Here is a 13,938-nt window from a genome sequence, read left to right on the forward strand (position 1 = left end):
TATATGTCTTCTAATTTATTTTCACAATTAGAAACACAATAAGATAATTGAAAGTGCAACTGGGGAAGCCCCCTCTTCATGCTTTTCAGTGCTTTTGCTAGGGTGAAGTAATGACAAAATTAAAATAAATGTATCTATCCTGGGAGTTATGGGCTTATTAAAATCCTTTTGAAATCTCATCAGGACACCTACTATCAACCCAAGCCACTTACTCTCAATGGATAAGGTTGGACGAACTCTTTGTCCCAAAATAACCAAACAACAAAAGATATTCTTTTAGCACACCTTAAACTTTGAATGAGCCGATTACTTTGAGTTACAGAAGTTAAGTAAAGGCCAATCAATAAACCCAACCTGTCAGCATCTCATGATTAGGCCTATAACAATGTTCCAGTCACACTTTGTTCTTGACTTTGCTGCTGGGAATGTGGAAATATGGCCACATCAATTCTGAGCATATAAACTTGGCTGTGATTACTGCCTGCCTGTGGCTGAGTCAGCACAGAGTTACGACTCTCAAGTGATGGGCTGTATGAGAGCCCTGGCTTTCCTATAGGACACAGATTGTCGCAATGCCCTCCACTGATGGCAGATTGTATATGTCAGGCTTCTTCATCTATTTGACACAATTATTTGTGGTATCTAGCAAGTCACCAATTAATTCTCTTCAACAATTTCCCCTGAAGAAAGGAAGTGGGGAAGACAGCAGTATTTCTAAGCCATGACAACAATGGCCCCTACTCATATCTTTGCCCAGGAACATTCTCTTACTTAAATCTCACCATAATCCCATGAACAGTGATGCTAACGTTATTGTCCTTATTTTACGGTTCATCAGTCCTAACTCCAGAGAAACAACAGCTCCCAGTCCTGCCAAACAATGGCTTTTGGGAGAACTTGACTCCTGATATTTTGGGTCAAAGCTCGTATCCTAACCATGGTACTATGATTGCTGAGGTCAGACATCCAGGTAGTCTCCAAGCAGAAATGGTTAATGGGAATTTTGAATATGAACTACTGTATATGTAGTATGACTGGGTGTGAGGAGTTATATGCCTTGTTAGGGAGAATGACATAATGGAAGAAAATACATTGTTCAGACCCCATGTAAAGTCTTCACTAAGTAACCCATCTGCTTTCCACCTTGGCAAGCTTGTTTTCTCTGCTGTGGTCTGGATTCTGAATATCTTTGGATATTCTTGACAATGTCATGCACCTACTTGTGGAAACAGGACTAGGGATAGGGAGTGAGAGATGACAGAATCACATTATGAATTCCAGGAATCAGACTCTAAAGACCATTATCAGGGTGCAGATCTGAGTTCATTCACAGGGCATAAGCTTATAACCAGTGTTTGAGCCAATCCCAAATCCCTAAATCCTCAGTCAATTGTATCTCACCATACTGTTGTTGTGCTCCAATAAAAACCCTTCCTGATCATGCTACTCAGAGAAGAGAGGGGAGGTAATTGTCACCCATTAGGACTTCTTTGAGGATGAGGGAGGCAGCCCCTGCAAGGGAGCCATCTGGGATCTAATTCCATGTGCAGCAGATCAGGACTCTTTAAGGAGTTGCAGGAGCCTGCGGAGCCTCGCTCTCCATTCCACTTTTTCATTCACAAGGTTGACCTCCGCATCCCCACATCTACTACCTCATGGGTAGGGGATAGGATGTCTGAAGAGATTCTAGTTTTTCTGAGTTTTAAAAGTCGGAACTTCTCCAGGCGATGATGGCGCACAACTTTAATCCCAGCACTTGTGAGGCAGAGGCAGGCGGATTTCTGAGTTCGAGGGCCAGCCTGGTCTACAAAGTGAGTTCCAGGACAGCCAGGACTACACAGAGAAACCCTGTCTTGAAAAACCAAATATATATGTCTATATATGTCAGAACTTTCATATACATCTGTGTGTCTAGCTCAACCAGCCTCCCTCCATAAGCAGATGTGTTTCTAACAAAACTCAAGCAACTTGTTTGTGTGCTCTGAGCCCTGTTACTGGCATGAATAGATAGCACATTTTTCAGTTTAAACTAGGAAGAGATCACAGAGACCCCATATGGTATGGAATGGTATGGGCCTGGCACACTAAAGGAAGCCAAGTAGCCTGGTAGTCAGGTTAAACTTCCCTTATAAGGTCATGTTCAGCAGCAGCTGGAATTCCTCCTTATGCAAAGGAGGCATCCCCAGAAACCTGGCCCTGGCCAATGAAATACACTTACTCCCAAAGACCCTACCCAGCCTCCAAAGCTTTAAGTACCATTTGTTCCCCCTATTAAACCAATTGTCTCTTTGAAGCTGCCTCCCGAGGGAGGGTCTGTTCTCTCTAAGCTCACCACCGCCTGAGGTCTCTTCTGCTCCCAGCCATTCCTGCTCCACTTCCCCTCTCAGGATCTACTGGTTGTAAGGGGTGGCTAATCATGCTGCAGTTGGTCTGGGAAGTGAAGCCAGAATGGCATAGTGGTATCAGCAAAGAGTTCTAATACCAGGGAAATTGTCATTTTCTTTTTTTTTCTTTTATTTCTTTCTTTATTTACATTTCAAATGTTATCCCCTTTCCCAGTCTCTCCCCACCCACTGTGGAAAAATCCTTATCCCATCCCCCTCTGCTTCTACGAGTATAAGGGTGTTCCCCCACCTACTCACCCACTCCTGCCTCTCTGCCCTAGCATCCCCCTACACTGTGGCATCAAGCTTTCACAGCACCAAGGGCCTCCCCTCCCAGTTGATGTCCTAAAAGGCCATCCTCTGCTGCATAAGCAGCTGGAGCCATGGGTCCCTCCATGTGTACTCTTTGGTTGGTGATTTAGTCCCTGGGAGCTCTGGAGGGTCTCGTTGGTTTATATTGTTGTTCTTCCTATGGGGTTGCAAACTCCTTCAACTCCTTCAGTCCTTTCTCTAACTCATCTATCAGAGAAATTGTCATTTTCTAAAGAGAAAATTTTAGTTATGAAAAGGTCACATTTTATTTTAAAAAAAAAAGGTTCAAGAAGGGAATTAAATGATGTCTAAGCTGTGCTGAGACCAGGATGTAGAGGTTACAGAAAGCATGTCACACGACATTTCAGCATAAGCAAAGGGCAGGAAATAGAATTGTGGGTGCCACTGGCCTATGGCTTTAAATAAAGAAGGGTTATCCAGCCCAGTATCTTCAAATACATGCTAAGCAGGATCCAGAAACACAAACATGTGCTCAGGTACTTACAGGATGCTTCAGAGACTCACTTCAGTTCTTCAAGCCTACTGTCCATGCTTGTGACTCTTTCTGGAAGCTAATGTTGGGTCAAGTTAAAAATCTACACTGTTTACAATAAATAGCTCCACAAGAAACCTGTTCCTACTAGCTTTGCTCATAGTCATGACTGACACATGGCATCCTTACATTCTGTAAAATATGGGCCAGGTGAGGAGACTACCTTTGCCTATAGTAACAGCATATTGTGGACCCAAGGGCTTTGAAAATCCATGTGCACTGAACACCACCACACTCAAAAGAACAGCTATACATTGGACCCCCGTCAGCTAAAGTTTCAATGTACTAGGAACACAAATTCAATACACAAATGCCTCTTAACTACTGTTACCACCTAGAAATTACATCTTTCATTTAAAACATAAATCAGAATAACAACTTTTGTCTTTGCCGCTACTTAAGAAAACTGGAAGGAATATAAGGCCGAAGTACAAGAACCAGAGAACCTGGATTTCTGATTCAAGATAGCATCCTCTATATATGACAAGAAAGCTGCACTCATGAAACCAAGTGGCTGCCTAAACAAGACCTGCCCAACAATAGCACCAGATGACATGCCAGTGTGGGTGGGGGGAAATCTCACAAGCCCCAATCCTAGGGGAGAAGAATAATCAGTCTTCTCTAGAGATGAACCTCCTGATAGGTTATCTAATTCTTCTTCCTGGCTAGCTACAAAGTATATATATATACACATATGAGTAATAATTAGTTAGCTAAGGATTATTACAGATCAGTCACTCAAAAAACTTACTACATAATAATGGATATGTAATAAAAAAGCTTATACACATATATTCATGGTATACATATATGAACATATATTTACATGTACACTTCTATACATATATGCATAAAATACACATATACTCTGACAGATGCCCATTATACAAAGACATACACACACACACACATGCCCATATGTACAAAGACACATGTGCATACACACATACACACACACACACACACACACAGGTCATGTGGCACTCAGATATCAAGATATAATTTGAGAAACAGTGTAGATAATTAGGTGATTTCTTTGTTTTATAAACATCGCTGAGTATACTTTAAATTAAAATTCCTATGATGTCACTAAATTGACCTACTCTACAAATGTATGTTTCTAGTCCAGCATTGACCATAATGCCATTATGTGGTGTGTGAACCTGTGAACATGTGGACATTTGTTGCCTGTAAATGGTCTTAGTGACTCATCACTGACTTTTAGTGAAACCTCTATAGGGAGTATGTGACAATAGCTTTCATCACCCACATTTCATTTAGTCAAGACTCAGATGGCTGCTGATTGAGATGTTTCCCCCAAGGCAACATCTGATTCTGTGTGACCCACTCTTCTCAGACACATCTGTTTCTGTCACCAAAAAACTACAGTGAATTTTGTGAAGAGAGAGGGAGGGGTTCCAATAGAATATAAATCAAAGAAGAGAGACCATGGCTTTCTCTTTTTCCTTTCTGTTTTTATAGGAACCGAAAACAACTCTCTTTAGTGTCTGAGTCTCAGTGAAAACAGCTGGGAGCTGCACCTTTAAATCTTCAGCTGGCCATGGGCATGGGATTTAAGAAGGTCTTTGCAGGGCAGAGGATGCAGACAGGAGACACCCAGAAGAGCTGGGTCTAAAAAGCCAAAATTTTCATGACAATGGTTTCGCCCTCACAGAATCCTCTCATTCAGACATGCAGCTGCTCCCTTTCAGTCGCTGGGAATAATTTAATCACTTTTGTATAATCATACAAAATAATAATGATTCATTACTTTTGATTATGAAAACCACAAAGTTTATGTCTGATATCCTATATTGATTAGAAAACTGTCTAGATTGATTGAAAATTAAGGTCTAAAACGTTGAATAAAAGAAAGAAAGAAAGAAAGAAAGAAAGAAAGAAAGAAAGAAAGAAAGAAAGAAAGAAAGAAAGAAAGAAAGGAGGAAAGAAAGAAAGAAAGATTGATTCTGATCTGAATGAGGAAGACAAAATATATACCCCTGGGAGCCAGTATTTCCCTTCTGTATGGCCAGCATATGAACTGATTCATAAGTATCCTATATTCTCATGAAGAATTTAGAGTGTATTTCCAGATTACATAAATGTTATAATTCCTGCACTTAACAAAGGCCAATATACACAATATATTTGGTAATATCTGGAAAAGGCAAGTGTGTAAAAGCATGTAAAAATTTTTTCCAAAAAATCCAATCTCTTCATTTTAGCTGTGAAACTCTCATTTGGCAGCAACAGCACCCCTGTGGTCAAACAAAGGATGAAGGCCATTTGTTGAAAAGCAGCTGAACTCATAAGTGAGTAGAATTCAATATAGTTGTGAATCTCTCTTCCAACAGAAACCAAGGGAAGGCAAGCTCTGGGGGACTGTTTACATCTCTAAGGTTACCTTAATTTAAATTCTAAGTTTATGGAAGCCCTTTTTTGTTGTTGCCTTTAAGACTGCATATTGTCTACATACAGAAAAGTGCCTTAATGTTCATAGTCTATTACAAAATAATTTTTTAGAAGATTGAGGAGTTCATGGTGCTCCTAAAGCATTTATTTTCAATTTACTCTTTCCCAAAATTTTTCCTGTTCTGCACTGCTTCCTCCTGAAGCTGTACAGATGATTGGGGGGGGGGGTATTTTATCTATCTATCTATCTATCTATCTATCTATCTATCTATCTATTTATTTATTTATTTATTTTGTACTGTTGTACTAGAGATGAACCCCAGGCCTCATGAATGTTAGACAAGCACTTTTATTACTAAGTCATCTTTCCAGGCCCAAGTGATTTCATATAAACTATTTAACATGTGAAATCACTGCTTTTCACCAAAAGCTCTCAAATTTGTATATATTAAAACTAGTTCCATAACACTATATAGGATTAATACAAAGATTCTAATTACTTTTTAGTATTGAGCATTTTAGTGTAGAGAATTTCACCATAAGTATGTGCATACATAACCTTTTCTGCTCTATATCCTCGACATAAATTTCCAAGGAGATGAGATTTCCGCTATCAAGCTGCATAATATTTTGTGTTTGACTGTGATTGAAGAAAATTGATCCATTTAAAGGTCACACCAATTAATCCTGCCATTATCTATGTATACATACCTACTACTCATTTTCAAATTTTTATGGGACTTTGAATTATGTGGATGCAAAGCAGAGAAAGGCAGTTTGAATTGTAGAAGAATGGAGGCCCATTAATAAATACTTCATTAAAAAAAGTTGACTGGTTGACTAGATCAGTGGGTGGATGGGTGGATGGATGGATGGATGGATGGATGGATGGATGGATGGATGGATGGATAGATAATTGGTTTAAAATATTAAGTTCCTTCATGAAAAGAAAGAAGAAAACAATATGTTTGTCTAGTATACTAGATCATACTGTTTTTTTCAATTTCAATAATTAAGTAAGTAGTAGTTATTCATCAGCTTACCAAAGAAAAACATTCTTTGATGTAATTATTTTTATTATTATTAGACATAAAATTCCTGAATATAGCTATCATAGACAATACACTATATCTTCATATTCAATCTTTAATTCTTTCTCTAAGGCAATTACCTGTCTACAATGGACTGACCATCTGTTTCCCTAGTAATCACTCAAGCACATAAGCATACCACTTAACTACATGGTAGACATTTATTCCATCTTCCTATAGAATTGCATATTTATGTTTTTCACTAAAAAGAGTAATGCAGTACTCACAGCAAAAACATGTTAAGTTGTATGTTGCATGTATGTGTGTGAATTCATGCTCCCTTTATTCAGAAAAATTATAGTGACCATTGGTTGTATGTAGTGAGCAGTATCACCAATAGTAACAACCTGAGGCAGAGCTTGCTATCTACCAAACACTGTAAAGTGCTAAAATTTTATATATGCTACTAAATGCTAACAACTATATAAGCTAGAACACAGTTAGTGGTGATTTGAATAAAAATGGCCTCCACAGGTCCATAGAGAGTTGCACTATTAGGGGTGTGACTTTATTGGAGTAGGTGTGGTCTTGTTGGAAGAAATGTGTCACTGGTAGTAGGCTTTGAGGTTTCAGATGATCAAGCCAGGCCAGTGTCTCACTGTCTCTTCCCATTGCTTGTGGATCCAGATGTAGAAGTCTCAGCTATTTCTCCAGCACCATGTCTGCCTGTGTGCCCATCCTTCCGGCCATGATGATAAAGCTCTGAACTGTAAGCCAGTCCTGATTAAATGTTCTCCTTTATAGGAGTTGCCTTGGTCATGGTGTCACTTTACAGCAAGAGACAGTGAGACACTGGCCTGGCTTGATCATCTGAAATCTCAAAGCCTACTACCAGTGACATGTTTCTTCCAACAAGACCACACTTACTCCAATAAAGTCACACCCCTAATAGTGCAACTCTCTGTGGACCTGTGGAGGCCATTTTTAGTCAAATCACCACTATCTGTGTTCTAGCTTATATAGTTGTTAGCATTTAGTAGCATATATCAAATTTTAGCACTTTACACTGTTTGGTAGATAGCAAGCTCTGCCTCAGGTTGTTACTATTGGTAATACTGCTCACTACATACAATCAATGGTCACTATAATTTCTCTGAATAAAGGGAGCAAGATGAGCAAGAAAAGTTACAAAATGTACAATTAGATAAAGGGGGCATCAGGAAATGGAGTGGAGATAAGTCCTGTGTTTGGAGAGATAAACAGATTAAAGCCTAATGTTACAGGGAGAGGTAACTTCAGGGCAAGACCCCACTCAGCTAAACTTCCAACTATAAAAAAGGAATTAAAGAAAAGCTTAGTACTGGGTGTGGTAAGGCATGCCTTTAATACCAGCACTCTGGAGGCAGTAAATCTCTAAGTTTAAGGGCCCTCATGGCAGTTCACAACCATCTATAGCTTCAGTTCCAGGGGATCCGATGCATTCTTCATCTACAGATGCAATGAACAAACACAAACAAAGACAAAACACTCAAACACATAAAATAAACATTTTAACGATGATGATGATGATGATACCAAATAAAATACCTAGTGATTAAGTCTTTGCACTGATTGGCACTTCTATTTTCCTTCTTTGGCTAGACAGCAAAGCTAGATCTTCAACATACATTTTGAATTTAAAAGATCAAAAATAAAACCAACCTCCTTTGTCTGGCTCTCCCAGTCCATTGCCACAGCCAGTGCCCCGTGTCCTGTGCATAGCATCATTAGAGCCCAGTTTGCTCAGTAGTATGTAGAAAAAGCAATGTTGCTATGTTTCTTCTTCTCCATCTACCCATGTATCCAATCGAAATAATCACTCTCATCCCCAGACCATAGTGTCATGGATATTGTCCAAGCGAAAATCCCCAAACCCACATTTTTACAAGCTAATTTTGTACAGCCCTCCAATTGTTGTGATCTTTTTATAAGCATACATCTGGCCTTTTCTTTTCTTTGCATAAATGCATAAATCATTGCATGGTTTCATGTGTTTGTAGAAGGAATCTGTTTTCTCAGGCTTGCCTGACTTCTATATATGTCCATCTATTGCAATGACAAGTTTCTTTAATGTGTCATGAAGTTGACATTTATTTGGAAGTACAAAAACAAATAGTTACCTTCCGTATACTTTTAAAACTATTTTTGTATTGAGAGTATAAATGAATGGTAATAAATACTAAATGGAAAAATATTTAGAATGTAGCTAGGAATTATATTGGTTTAGGAAAGTGGTGGTTGTAGGCTCTCCTCAGATCCATGACTTCACTAGGAAGATGACTGCTTAAAGTCAAAGCCTGCCACGCCCAGATAGCTACTCTGACCAACATAGCTACACTCTCCAAGAACTTGACAAGGAAACTGAGAAAGAGCCTAATTAACCCCCTCAACCTTCTCCCTCCAGGCAAGGGCAGAGAGGTCATCTGTAGGACCTTGGCTGACTCCTCCTTCCGTTCTGCTTGTGTCCCTGTTGGGAGTCTGGAGCCCCCGACATTCTCAGTTGATGACCATCCAACAGGACTGGATCCTCACAAAGTCAGATCCCCATTTTAAACAGTTTTTTTCCCCACAGCCCAGCCTGCAAAATGTTGTAGCCAAGCACACCACTGGCTTTGGACTTGAGACAGAGTTGCCCCACCCTCTGGCTCAAAAATCTAAACCCCCAGCCCCATCAGCAGGGTTACCACCAGGTACCTATACCTGCCTCTATTACCCTTTCTATCTTTTCAGGAGTTAAAGAGACAGAAAGTTGCACTCTTCCTGCTGCCACCTGCTATGGCAGTCCACAACCAGGGGGCAATGCACAACCTGGACAAACATACAGGGAAGAAGGACCTGCCCTGCCCAAGGGGGCAAGGAATTCAGGGTGGGTAGCTGGTGGTATCGGGGTGGGATCCTCCCCCAGGCCAGGCATCTAAATGGAAAGGACCCACCAGATGCACACTTCCAAGTTCAATCATTGAAGAAGACAGTATGTGCCAGCCAGCACAGAGCTGCCAGACCTAAATTCCAGGCACGATGGGCAGAGTTTTATTACTACACATGGAGACAGCATGGATAGGATACAGCCCGCCCAAAATTATAATTTTCCATGCTTGTCTCTCTAAAATTTGTTTAAATGTGTGCTTTCCCATAATAACAGGAGTAACTAGAAGAATGCTTTCAACCCAAAATTGTTTACAGATTGATTACAGACCATGGTAGAATTAACATATCTAAAATTTATCTCTTTTTGTAAGCTTAAAAATTCTTTTAAGCTTCAGAGAATCATTGTGGATCTATTTCCCACAGGTCAAACAGACTACATTAACAACAATTATTTAATCTTCAATTAATAAAAATAAGACCATCTTCTTAAGCCAGTTTATTTTTCACAGACAAGCTGTTACTACCTGTCCTATATATATAATTCACATGGTATTTCCTTTCTCAGCTACATTAAGTGGGTGATATAAATGACCCAGCCCCTTCTTTTGCTTTCCTTACTACAACACAGATGACTCCCCACTTATAGGATGCCAGACCAGCATTAAGATTCCTGTAACACCTACCCACTTCTCTTTCTCCTAGGCCTATACCAATGGACCACCAATGTGCTGCAAGTCAAACTGTTACTGGCTTAACTTGTGTGTTATCGCCTCTCTCCTTTTGGTGTAAAGAAAAATAAGTAAATAACCCCCTGTGTAGACATTCCCTGCCAGGTTTCTACACTCCTGTTGTAACTATTCCACAGGTTAATCTCTATAAGAAAAGGCTACTGGTACAGGCCAAACATAGACAATAGATGTTTCTTCCTTTGCTGGAAGGAATAGGACCCACCATCTTCTTTGGGTTTTCTGGGACCTGGACAATTGCCTTTGTCCAGACACACCATCTGGCCAGAAATTTCCAGGACAAGCTTAATCAGGTGATGGCTTTCACTACAGACAGTTTTGAACCCCTTCAATGACAGATAAACTCCCTTGTGGGGGTTGTTGCCTAAGACCAGAGAGCTCTGGGTTTGATGACTGCTAACCAGAGAGGAACTGGCATTATGTTGGGGGAAGAGTACTGTTTCTGTGTTAATGAATTTGTGCTGGTAGAACAAGACATATGAATGCTCAAAGATCTCTGCCAGGATCTCCAAGCATGCTCTATGCCCAACACACCAACACCATGGTACTCAAACCCCCTTGTGGCTTGGCTTCTTATACCTCCTTAGCCCCATACTGGCCATGAGAGCCCTGCTGCTCCAGGCACCCTGCTTCATCCAATCTTTAAAGTGGCAGCTAAATGGCTTATAAAAATCACTGCCAATAGGGTTCTGGCTCAAAACCAAATTGTTCACAACATAGAGGCTGAGGGCTAGGATGACATTTCTCCATTATAAATAAAACAGGGGGAGATGTTGGAAAACTCTGTTACTTAAGGTCAAAGTCTACCATGTCCAGATAACTCCTTTTAGCTGGGCACAAAGTGGAGGAGTCCCTTTTTCCAGCAGGAAATGCCCTTCTCTGACCTTGTCTGGGGACCCCAATTCCCCACACCCTCTACACAAGGAAGGTCACATAGCCCTTGGCAAACCTAGAAGTTCAACTTCCTCTTTCCCATTATGAACCTACACAGCAAGTACCTGGGATTCCTGGAATGGCTCTCTCCATTCCATTCATCTAGCTGTTTGATTGAAGATTGACTAAGAGAGCTGTTTCATTGAGTATCATCTAGAAAGGCTGCAATTCTAAAATTCCTGGAGAAGGGCCTTCTCCCTCCCCACACTCTTGTACTTATTCCCAGCAGGACCAGGATAATATAGATTGCACTTGTTTCATCAGACTCTATCCTTCCAGCCCAGTGTGCGGTGGCACCTGAAAACCCAGAGAGAGGAAATGGAAGAAAAAGAACCACAGCTTGTTCCCAACATGGATATTCTTCTTGTTGAGTGGGTCTTATATCCAATTAGAGAGCTCATGGTGACTGTCAAGGTATGCATACCACTACTATTGTCTTGGAGTCATTGTGTTATGCTGATGGTTACAGTTCATGGTTATCATAGCTGGGTAGAACTGTTGTTTGCTCTCCACCTTAATTAGTTTCATGGCATCTTCTGATACCATGAAAACTACTTCTCAAGTAGGAGGCTTTCAGTCAGTTCTAACTCTGGGGCTTCTGGACCCAGTGTATGAAAAGCATGGTGTCTTCAGCTAGTCTATAACGTTGCTTTATTTAGATAAATCATCAGCAAGCAGTCAATAGTAACAATAGCAAGCACTCACTATGACTGCCGAGCATATTACTAGAAGTCACATATTTAATCATCTCAAAGGTCATAGGGTAGTCCTCACTTTCTAATGAGCAAACAGACTTAGCGAAGAAAATTCTGAAAGGAAAAAAATACTGAACCTCAGACTCCCATCTAATTTTAGAACATAAATTCCTATCTCTTATCCAACACTGAAAGAAACGACCATCACACTCATTTGTATTCCATCAATGCATGACCAGAGTGAAAGTACACATCTGGTAAATTCTAAGTAGTTCAGTGTTGCTAAAACTATGCGGGAGATATAAACAATGTCTACACCTCCTCCTAAGATCCCAAACACAAATAGAGGTGTGATTCCACTAATGTTCACCTGGGGAACCAATGTATTTACTGGGCTTATCAGCACTGCAGTGGGTGAAGGTTTACATACAATAGAATGGGTGAAGGCAGAAACACAGATGACTTTAAAGCGGCCATACTGGAAGATCTGGACCCAGTAAGCATGATGGCATCCTGAGGCTTCATAGATGGAATGCCTTCCTCTAGTCCTTCCCTACATACACCAGAGAGTTCCCACTCTAGTGAGAATGACATAAATGTCTATCATAGTGAGTTACCAGTATAGCAGGAATAGCAGACACCTTGTTACCAAAAGCTAAAAATAACACCCAATTGCTGCTAAGTCTCGAGCTAGCATGATGTCAGCTGATTGCAGATGACTCCCAATTGCAAATATCTGTTTTGGGTGTATTTTGAAGTGATTTCAGAGGGGAACTTGACCATGAAGCTAGCACGTAATGAACTGAGCACTTCAACAGGTAAACAGGCAAGGTCAACTTGCTACTCAGTTCAACAAGTGATGGATATGATACAAAATTCTGAGTCTGATGAGAGAGAATTTAGCAAAGATTACCTTTCTCTCTGATTCAAGTGACAATAATGTTAAGTGAAAGTAATGATTCTGAAAATGAAAGACAATGATAGGAGGAGAAGCTGGTGTGATCAATGAGGGCAGGACTAGGAACTTTGTGGTATGGTACATTCAGAGATTGCCCCAAACTTGTGGGAAACTTCCATGTAATAGCCATTTGCCAAGGGCATTCGGAACCCTACCCTCAGTGCATGACCCCAGGGAACCATTTTCCTGGAATTCTGCCTGGGAATTCGAGTGACCATGTGTGTGCTGTGTGCTTGGAGAAGCACCCCAGACACAACAAACAGAGTACAAGTATGGTTTATTTGGAAGGAAGGGGAGGGAGGACCTGGAGAAGGGGTAGGGACAGAGAAAGGAGAACAGAGGAGGTCAGAAAGGAGGATAGAAAGAGATGTCAGTCAGAAACACATGGGAACAGAGACAGAGAAGGGAGGGGGGAGAAAAGGTGCTATAGTAGTGAGCTGTTACCTCTTATACACTGCTAAGCCACCCACACCTGGTGGTGGCACAAGTAGTACTGGCAGGAATTGATGACATGACTGTTGTTAAGTCCCTGGGAGGAGTCTAGCAGAACTGTCTGTAAGCCAACATTTCTCCCTTCTTGTTTAATTAAAAATAAGGAACTAGAAAAAGGTTATCATGGAGGAGGAATGACATCACTGTATTCTTAAGACTACTTCCTGATGACTTTGGGGTGATGGTCTGTCTTTGGGGACCCCAACAAAATTGGAATGCTGGCTAAGTCCTGGGAGAGCTAGCTGTTTCACTGCTGTCCAGGATCTGTGGCCCCATCTATGGCTAAGAAAGTACAGGCCCAGTTGGAGAGGTCTGTGAGGCTAGGCTGAAACACCTGTGGGTCTTCTCTGGTGCTGTCCTGGATGCAGATTTTGAGTAAAGTCCTAGACATGATGGGATACTGAAACATATACATGTATTAGAGGCATTAAAAAAAGTTAACTAGGTTAGGGAGAAACACTTTCATTGCTTGAGTGTACCTATGAAAACTTTAGGCCCATGGTCTCAGTAATTGG

The sequence above is a fragment of the Mus musculus genome, chromosome 3 (genome assembly GCF_000001635.26).
Source record: "Mus musculus strain C57BL/6J chromosome 3, GRCm38.p6 C57BL/6J".
Classification (NCBI taxonomy): domain Eukaryota; kingdom Metazoa; phylum Chordata; class Mammalia; order Rodentia; family Muridae; genus Mus; species Mus musculus.